Source organism: Gorilla gorilla, chromosome 14 (genome assembly GCF_029281585.2).
Source record: "Gorilla gorilla gorilla isolate KB3781 chromosome 14, NHGRI_mGorGor1-v2.1_pri, whole genome shotgun sequence".
In the NCBI taxonomy this organism is placed as follows: Eukaryota; Metazoa; Chordata; class Mammalia; order Primates; family Hominidae; genus Gorilla; species Gorilla gorilla.
This window is the reverse complement of record NC_073238.2, coordinates 76,970,311-76,980,258: the sequence shown is the minus strand read 5'-3', so window position 1 is coordinate 76,980,258 and position 9,948 is coordinate 76,970,311. Positions and strand designations below refer to the sequence as shown.

The 9,948-nt window shown below is 33.8% G+C and overlaps 1 long non-coding RNA gene across 1 annotated transcript; it reads right to left on the bottom strand.

The window, feature by feature from the left end:
* Positions 1–1,765: 1,765 nt before the first annotated feature.
* Positions 1,766–9,643, bottom strand: LOC134757074 (uncharacterized). Its single transcript, XR_010130676.1, has 3 exons — positions 9,529–9,643; positions 6,961–8,989; positions 1,766–2,205 (listed from the first exon to the last, which is right to left on the bottom strand). It is a non-coding gene; the product is annotated as an uncharacterized lncRNA (long non-coding RNA).
* Between the last annotated feature and the right edge of the window lie 305 nt (positions 9,644–9,948).

Genomic DNA, 9,948 nt, shown 5'->3' with positions numbered 1-9,948 from the left:
ACATGTTTTCAAGTGCTGAAAGAGAAAAAAGACCAATCCACCTGGACAATTATTCAGAGTATTGTGCTAAGTAAAAGCCTCATTCTGAAAAACTTACCGTGGTGTATATTATTCAATTTATATAATATTTTTGAATGACTACATTATAGAAACTGAGAACAGATTAGTGGTTGCCAGGGCTTAAGGATAAAGATGAGTGGGTGGTTATAAATATGCAGCATGAGGAATACTTAGGGTGATAAAAATGTTGTGTGTTAAATGGGTACAAGAAAAAAAAAGGAGAATGAATGAGACCTACTATTTGATTGCACAACAGAGTTAACTATAGTGAATAATAACTTAATTGTACATTTTAAAATAACTAAGAATAAAGAAGTGTAATTGGAATTTTTGTAACACAAAGGATAAATACTTGAAGAGATAGATACCACATTCTCCACAATGTGGTATTTCACATTGCATGCCTGTATCAAAAAATCTCATTTACCCCAGAAATATATACACCTACTATGCACACACAAAAATTAAAAATAAAAAAATGAAAAAAATTGTCTTGACTGTATCAATGTTAATATCCTGGTTGTGACATTATACTATAGTTTTGCAACATATTACAACTGAGGTAAACTGAGTAAAGGGTACATGAGATGTCTCTGTACTAGTCTTACAACTGCATAGCTTGAATTAAATTTTTTAATTAAAAAAATGAAACATAACTAGAGCCTTGCTTGTATCTATTTTATCCTGAGTTATTCTCGACACTGGATACAGATTAGAAGCCCAAAGTATAAAAAATACTAATAGTTGGCCGGGCGCAGTGGCTCAAGCCTGTAATCCCAGCACTTTGGGAGGCCAAGGCGGGCAGATCACGAGGTCAGGACAGCGACACCATCCTGGCTAACAAGGTGAAACCCCGTCTCTACTAAAAATACAAAAAATTAGCCGGGCATCTTGGCGGGCTCCTGTAGTCTCAGCTACTCGGGAGGCTGAGGCAGGAGAGTGGCATGAACCCGGGAGGCAGAGCTTGCAGTGAGCCCAGATGGCTGCACTCCAGCCTGGGCGACAGAGCGAGACTCCGTCCAAACAAAACAAAACAAAACAAAACAATACAATACAAAAAAAACCTAATAGTTGGCTGGGTTCCATCTCAAATCAATTAAATCGTGATCTGTGAAACTGTGTCTTAAACAGGTTTTTTCTTTTGTTAGTGTTTTACTTTTTAGCATAGATCATCTCAAATATAACAGTATAATAAAAAGAACTTCCCATATGCACTTCACCCAGCTTCAAAAGCAACTAATATTTTGTCTTTGTTTTATTTATATCATCTACACTATCTTATTTTTTCCTTTATTTTCTCTGTCTTCCTTTTGAACTTTTTTGGGTTATTTTAAATAATTCAATTTAAAATTGGATAATTTTAACTAACCCTTTCTGTTTTATTGGGTTATTTTAAATTAAACAGTAAATATATTTTCATTCCACTCATAAATACTTAAGTATCCATTTCTGATAAATGCAATGTTTTTAATATAATCATGCTGTTATAACACATAAATTTAACAATAATCTCATAATATAAAACATCCATCATCAAACACCCAATTCACACTCTAATGTTTTCATTTTATCAAAAGATGTCTTTTTATAAAAATCCACATATTTCTTTCTTTCTTTTTTTTTTGACAGAGTCTCACACTGTTGCCTTGGCTGGAATACAATGGCGCAATTTCGGCCCACTGCAACCTCCACCTCCCAGGTTAAAGGGATTCTTGGACTCAGCCTCCCAAGTATATTTCATTTTTTAACAAACACTTTAATTCTCACGTCAATATCATGATGGAATTTTCTCTTAAACTTTTAACCAGCTTGTTTGAATCATGAAACAAAGTGAGTTCATACACTGTAATTAATATATTTTTTAAAGACTCTATAAGTTCTCCCACAAACTCATTTTTCTTCTAATATTATTCTTAAGAAATCTTTTTTGCATATTTTATAACATTTTCAAGTCTGGATTTTGTGCATTACATTCTACTGTTGTCATTTAACATGTGTCTCTGTCTCTTATATTTCCTATAAACTGGATATACAGGCTTGATAAGAATACTACTGGGCTTCTTTTTTGGCTGGACTTCTTCAGTAGTGCTCTTGTACATTTCTCTTCGGCATCACAAAATGTATAGTTGTCTCTCCTTTTGCGACCTAGAGAAAGAAAAACAAAAGTTGATTCCAGCTTATCCCCATTATTTTTAAAAGCTTGAATAATGGTAATATTTTATTATTCCTTCTTCATTTATTAATTGGTAAATGTCTATGAAGAAATGTTTTTTAATCATTAGTTGGTAACTCTAAAGGAATAGTAATTTTAATTTTATGTACTATTTTCCAAAACAGTGAGAATTGGTTTCCTGAAATTACCCCTAGGAGGTGTTTTTTGTTTTTTGTGTTTTTTTTTGTTTTTGCTGTTTTGATGGTTTTATTTAAATGAAAATAAAATGTGCACATGTGGTGTCTATCGATTTTTTTCTCTGCACAGCCTGGCATTGGGATTGGTGGCTCTGATGGCCAGCTGTGCTCTGGGCTGCTCTATGTGGTTCTTGGAGGAAACATTGTAAGCAATCTCAGCAGAGTAAGATTTGTTGCACATCAGCTGCATTTCCAGCTCCTTGACTTTGTGGACCAGGAAATTCTGGAAGCTACTGGGCAGCATGTGTTTTGTTTTTTGTTGCTCCCATATGTAGGGCATCTAGATCCAGCCCTTGAACCTTCTACAAACCCTGTTGTCAATACTTCTGGGTTTTCACCAGTTATGCTTATTTTTGACATATCGTCTAACTGGTGCCAGATGGACTTCTTGGTCCTCTCTTTTTGACGATTTTGTGCTTCATGCAGGGTCTGAGTGCAGCCATGGTGCCAATTAGGAGATGGCTGCTCCTCTCTAGGCAGTGCTGAGATTTTCTTTTTTCTTTTCTTTTTTTTTTTTTTAACATTCATTTGAAGCTCAGGGGTACATGTGGAGGTTTGGTACATAGGTAGACTTGAGTTGCGGGGGTTTGTTGTAAAGATTATTTCATCACCCAGGTATTAAGCCTAGTACCCATTAGTTATTTTTCCTCATCCTTTCTCTCCTCCTGCTCTCCACCCTCCTATGTGCCCCAGTGTGTGTTGTTCCCCTCCCTTTGTCCATATGCTCTCATCATTAGCTCCCACTTATACGTGACAATGTGCAGTATTTGGTTTTCTGTTCTTTTCTTAGTGTGCTAAGGATAAGGCCTCCAGCTCCATCCATGTCCTTGCAGAGGACATGATCTTGCTATTTTTCATGGCTGCATAATATTCCATGTTGTACATGTACCACATTTTCTTTATCCTTATATGTGTGTTTTGGAGTGCTAGTATGACTTCATGGATTTAAACATTTTATGTGTTTGAAACCATTACTTTTTCTCCAAATTTATGTTTAAACGTTTTCAACTTTGGCCTGTGATAAGCTATTCAATTTGGCTCCTGCATCCTTTTGACATGACCCTTGTAAACTACTATACATCTTATTTTTGATTTGAAAGGACGTTCTAGGACAGTTTTGTACACTTCATGCTCATATCTAAAATCTAAAAATTCTTGGGTTCTTTAGTGAGTAATGATATTTAAATACTACAATACGAACTGTAGTAGTACTTATTGCTTTTGGGTTGGTCAATGTTTCTACAACTCTTTAATGCTAGAAATATGTATTATGTTTTAAAATATGTTAAGAGTTCAAGTGTAAAATAAAATTTAAATTCAGAACCATATGTGTAATCAGTATTTTTTTTTCTTTTTCACACTAAATAGACTCCAACATTATTACTTATTTGCTAGCTCAGAAAAGTAATTCCACAACACTACTAACAATGTGATACTGAAATCAGTTTAGACAGTCCTGCTCCCATTTTTTGGGTAATCACACCAAAGTTCCAAGTAAAATTATTGTATTTTAAAGTTACTTGAAGTAGTTTCCTTATTTGGGACTATTCTGTCAACTCAATATATTTGTGTAACTTTTCGTTTATGAAGAGGTTACTTTTGGGCTAGGCACAGTGGCTCACACCTGTCATCCCAGCACTTTGGGAGGCTCAGGCAGGTGGATCACTTTATGTCAGGGGTTCAAGACCAGCCTGGTCAACATAGCAAAACCCCATCTCTACTAAAAATACAAAAATTAGCCAGACATGGTGGCACACACCTGTAATCCCAGCTACTCAGAGGCTGGGCTGGAGAACTGCTTGGACCCAGGAGGCAGAGGTTGCAATGAGCCAAGACTGCACCACTGCACTCCAGCCTGGGTGACAGAGTGAGACTCCATCTCAAAAAGAAAAGAAAAGAAAAGAAAAGAAAAGAAAAAAAAAAGCAGCTACTTAGTTACTTTTATAAAATTTAATTAAAAGAAAATCTTTGGAAAAATAGTGTATGGTTTTAAAGACAAATTTATAAAATATAGCACATTCAAAAACTTTAAATTATGGTAAAGACTTTGTATATGCACATTAAAATTTTCAAAATGAATATTCAGATGGCTGTGTAGTTAATAAATATTAAATAAACTGCAACAATAAACTACTATCACCTCATTGATGACCCTTTTAAAAAACATATAATGTTCTTTAATGGGTCTTATTAAATGTGTGAAGCAGTTATTGTCACAATCCTTTCAAACCCACAATAATTCAGTGAGGCAACTTTATGCTTTACCAGGCAATTTCATTATTAGCTTCTGGCTAATATCTCCTCTTTATTTGATTATATCAAGGTTTAAGTATCTATTTCAAACGAAACAGAATTTTCCATTGATATATTAGAACTTTGTGTTTGCTACTTCTCCCTTATGAATACTAGACTATTTTAAGCCAAAGTATAATTCTTTTTTCTAGTAAAAATTAAAATGTTCTCTTGAGTATATATGGACACAAAGAAGGGAACAACAGACACTGAGGCCTATTTGAGGGTGGAGGGAAGGAGGAGAAGGATGGAAAATCTACTATGCGATGGGTAGCATACCTGGGTGGCATAATAATCTCTACGCCAAACCCCCATTTACCTGTATAACAAACCTGCACATGCAGCCTTGAACCTAAAGTTTTTAAAAGTTGTCCTTTTTTAAAAAGAATATTTGCTTTGGATTTCTTGGGGATATGCAACCTGGAAAAATAATACTAATTTATCTTGATATCTATAAAATAATTTTCAGTCTGAAAAGTAGATTAGACTTAACTTATGAACCAGATTATCATTTAATTTTTTTTTAAAAAAAGATCAATGTTTTCAAATTCTAAGCGGTTTCAATTTTTTTTGAAATTGGAAACTGTTAAAGTTGAAGCTAGTTTTTGGGGGGAATATTAAAAAATGCATGTGCAGTACTGGGACAGAGCTTCCCTTTCTCCAGAGTTTCCCAATTTTCATCCTTGTACTACACTGTAATACTTAGCCATAATGTTAATTGAAATGTAAGCAGTACTAAAGACTGAAACTATTTTAAACTATAAATTGTGTGTGAAAAGTATTGAGTATTTTGTACCACCTTCCACATTTAGGCAAAGATAGATTGAAATCAAGAATAGAAATAATTTAACATCTCACTAGACAATTACTTGTTAGATTTAATAGAAAAATAACTGTCATGGTGGGACAGAAAGTCCAGAATTTCCAAAAATCTAGAAAATCTCTGGATTGTCTAGTCAACATGATTTAAAATTTTCTTCTAGACTAAGTCAATCTATTGGCAAACTGGAGATGAAGACTTAAATTAAGAACCAAAAAGTTAGATAGTAGTACTTGTAATAATCTTATTATTAAATTATTATTAATTAAATCAATTATTAATTATTTAGTATTAAATTATTATTTATTATTATTAAATTATTAAATTAAATATTATTAAATAATAAGAAACAACCCCATGGAACACATCACAATATTACTTTATTGTGTATCATTCATTATCAGTATGTTTGCATAAAAGCAAATTCTATCAAGTCTTGGTATGTGAGTCCTCATCCAAGGACACATGGTTTTCTATCCAAATCTATAAAGCTGAATGCCAGAGTCTTTAGGAAAAATTCACATAATATGAATTATTTTCCAAATAAATAAATATTATATGTATAAATAATTTATAGAAATAAAACTTTTGCTTTGATATGGCCTGGATTTTGTCCTCACTGAAATCTCATCTTGAATTGTAATCCCAATGTGTTGGGGGAGGGACCTCATGGGAGGTGATTAGATCATAGGAGCAGTCCCCCCATGCTGTTCTCATGATAGTGAGTTCTTATGAGATCCGATGGTTTTATAACGGGCTTTCCTCCTTGGCTTGGCACTTTTCTCTCCTGCCGCCTTGTGAAGAAGGACGTGCTTACATCCCCTTCTGCCATGATTGTAAGTTTCCTGAGGTCTCCCCAGCCATGTTGAATTGTGAGTCAGTTCAACATCTTTCCTTTATAAACTACCCAGTCTTGGGTATTTCTTCATAGCCAGATGAGAACGAACTAATACATGCTTGTTTCCTTATAAGGTCATAAAACATCCAAAGCTGATGGCTTGCAATGATTAAAGTTTTTAAACATAATTCACTATTCTATTCAATAAATGAAATATGGATAAAAATATTTTATAGTAAAATGTAATGTCACACTAATAAAAATAAGAATTTATTTGATATATTTATTTGTATAAAGCCAAAAAAGGATCCAATTTTGTCACAAAGTCTGCAATGTAAAATTACTCTCTATAAGATAATGATACAAAACAAACATCTGAATTGTATAATTTCTTTTAAAATTATTTTTGTAATTTGGAAACATAAGCTGGAATGATTATTCAAATCTACATATTTATTTTTAAATAGATTTTTAGATACTGAAACACATAGATATCTTTTAGCTTACAAAAAAAAATGATGCTATAGACTAAGAACATGACCTTAATCAAGAAGTTTCACCACATGGTTCTCTGAAGAAGTCTGGATACTGAGGGATGACACGATCCCTAGGTTCAGCCTGTTCACCATCTCAAAGGGATCGGAGTTGGCATTTAGCTGAATGTGGAGCAAGAATAGACAGACTGCTATGCTGCTCTTCTGTTCAACAGCCTCATCACAAAGGACAGGTTCAACTTGGTGCAGGGTTTTGTGCTTGTCAGAATAGAATCCTACAAAAACATAGACAAATGTCATCATGAAAGCAGATATAGAGCCTGTAACCTTCATAGAAAGGGCTTTGGAAAAAAATAAGTCACAGGTTACTGCCTTTTGACATCTCCCCACAAATTGGCCATGAAAGCTGTTTCCATGGTGATTTTACATCGAGCCATGACCTCTAATTCTCTTAGCTTTCCAGATTCATCTTTCCATTTACTATAACCTTCAAGATACGTGTTACTATGCATAATGTGATATTTGGTTGATGATGTTTTATTAAACTCATTTTGATTATCCAAGTTTAAAAAATGGGGGCTAGAAATAGCATGGTTGATTTCAGTGTTAAAAAAAAAAAAGACTAAAGAAATTGACCAATCGTTGAGGATTAGCTCATTCAAAATTGCTGTGAGACTTTGAAAATGTCATGTCACCTATCTGAAACCAGGTTCCTGTTTCGTTAACCATACAAATTTTGTTTGTCTATAACATCTGTAGCAAGTCTTCTAAGCCAAACATTATGAAACGTTATAATATGAATAATTTCGTTTTACTATTACATGTTATGTAAATGTCTGTTGACTTATTCCTTTGAATAATGGCAACTCACATTCTGAAATATTTGATAATGACAGTCATCAAATAAATAGCAATTTTGACACTCGAATTAGAACAATGAAACAGGCCATAACATAGAAGAATACATTCATTGACTTAAAACCCATCATCGTGTATTAATGTCTGAGAAAGTTAAAAGCTAATCAAATGCAATTTTAATATCAAAGAATGTGTCTGATGTTAAAGCCAAAATAATAAAACAGTGAATAAAATAATCAAAAAGGAAATAAAACAACAATTAGATACTGCAAAATAGCACAGTTTCTGACAATGCAGAAATGATGATCCAGTCTAATCACTGTATTAAACCTAGAATAATAGTTCAGAAAGTCGTTTTATACGGTTTTGCAGAGTAGATATTTGCATATTATATTTGAAACTGAAGCATAGAATTGAACTCTATTAGTTCATTTACCCTCACTTGTTCTAATAAAATGTTTCTTTACAAACCACTTCACTCCATTAATTATACATTTTCTGCAGCAACATTTGAGATCATCACAGAATTTTCACTGAAGCTGAAAATTCCAATGAGATAATTCTTTAGATTTTGTTGGATAAAAGGAGGACACTGGATCCTGACAATGAAGCAGCATTGTAAATCTTCTACTTTGCATTAGAAGGTGTTTTAAACCATGTCTATTAGTTTCCTTCTATAACTATTGTCTTGCAAGCTAGGAAATGTTGGTATCTGAGAGTAAGTCTCGTTATTCACCAAAATTTATTAAATTATGCAAGTCAGTTTATTTCATCAGAAAGTGATGATTTCGAAAATGTGGCTGGTATTGGCTGGTGTTACCTCAAAACAGAGTAGATGATTCCACACTAATGACTTGGTTGAAGAGAAATTTATTTTCTACTACCTTTTCTTGAGTTTGACATTTAGTGCACTTCAGAAAATCCAAACTGGCTAATGCTTTGTTTTGTTTCTTCTTGCTTTCATTTTGCAAGCTGATATAGAATGGCGGTGCTACTCAAACTTTAATATGCATATTATCACCAGTGGATCTTCTTGAAGGGCAGATGTTTCTAATTCAGTATATCGGTGGTGGGAATTTGAACTTCTCTGCATTTCCATCAAGTTCCCAGGTGATGCCAAAGCTGCTGGACTGTGGACCATACTTTGAATAGCAAGGATTGAGAGGCAGAAAACTACTGGAAGCAGCATCTCTTACTGCTCCACTCCCATTCACCTGCCTGGGGACACAGAAAAATAGTGTTAGTTATTGGAAGAGTAAACCAGCTTGGCAAAATTTGTAGTTATTTTAGATTCTAGGCAGGAAAAAGCCACTAAAGATTTTCACTGGAAAAGAAGAATATTAACTTTTCTACCTTTCAGAAAAGTGAACATAAAATGAATTTTGAGCCAAACATCATAAAAAACAGTAACAGCAATAGTAATAATACATGTGTATTGTGTGAATAGAGGGCAAAGATGATTACTACACCAGGATTGCTGAATTCTGAGTCCCTGTCTGCTGAGAGTGGATATATGTAGTCTTTTCCAGCAAGTACTTTGAATTTCAGGAGAGCACACAAAGTAAGCAAACAAACAAGCAAAAGAGGTAATAAAAAGATCCAACAGCCTTGTGGAAATAATTTCAGCTTTTCTCTGTACTAATAATTGTTAGGTCAGTTTGCAATACACAGGGAAATTTTTCCTCAAAGTCTGTGCAAAGGTAATTCAACTTAGACATCACAGGCAAAAAATAGAATGGGAAATGTAAAAAGTTTACCAGGTGTAATTGAATGAAGGACGAGTTTCCTAATCTCTTGTTTACTCTGTTGGAGATATATTTAGGAGAATTTCCTAGTCTGCTTTATAACTTCCTCTTTGGCCACTATCTTGACCTGGAACAATTACAAAAAGAATGTATTAGAGCACAGTGATATTGTCCACAGCAAATCTGTCTATCTGTGCTCATGTCCTCTGGCATCCACCTAGCTTTGTAGCTCATTTCGTTTGGAAAAGAGAAAATAAATACAGAATATTGCCACTTCCTGAGTTACATTTAGGGCATGCTGTTGTTACTAAATTTACCGTCTTTCACAGTAACATAACCTATGCAATGAGATTTTTTGAGAAGTAATTTTATTTTAAATAAGCTTTAGTATAGAGGCATTTAATCTTGGCAGATATAATTTGCTGTCTTTCA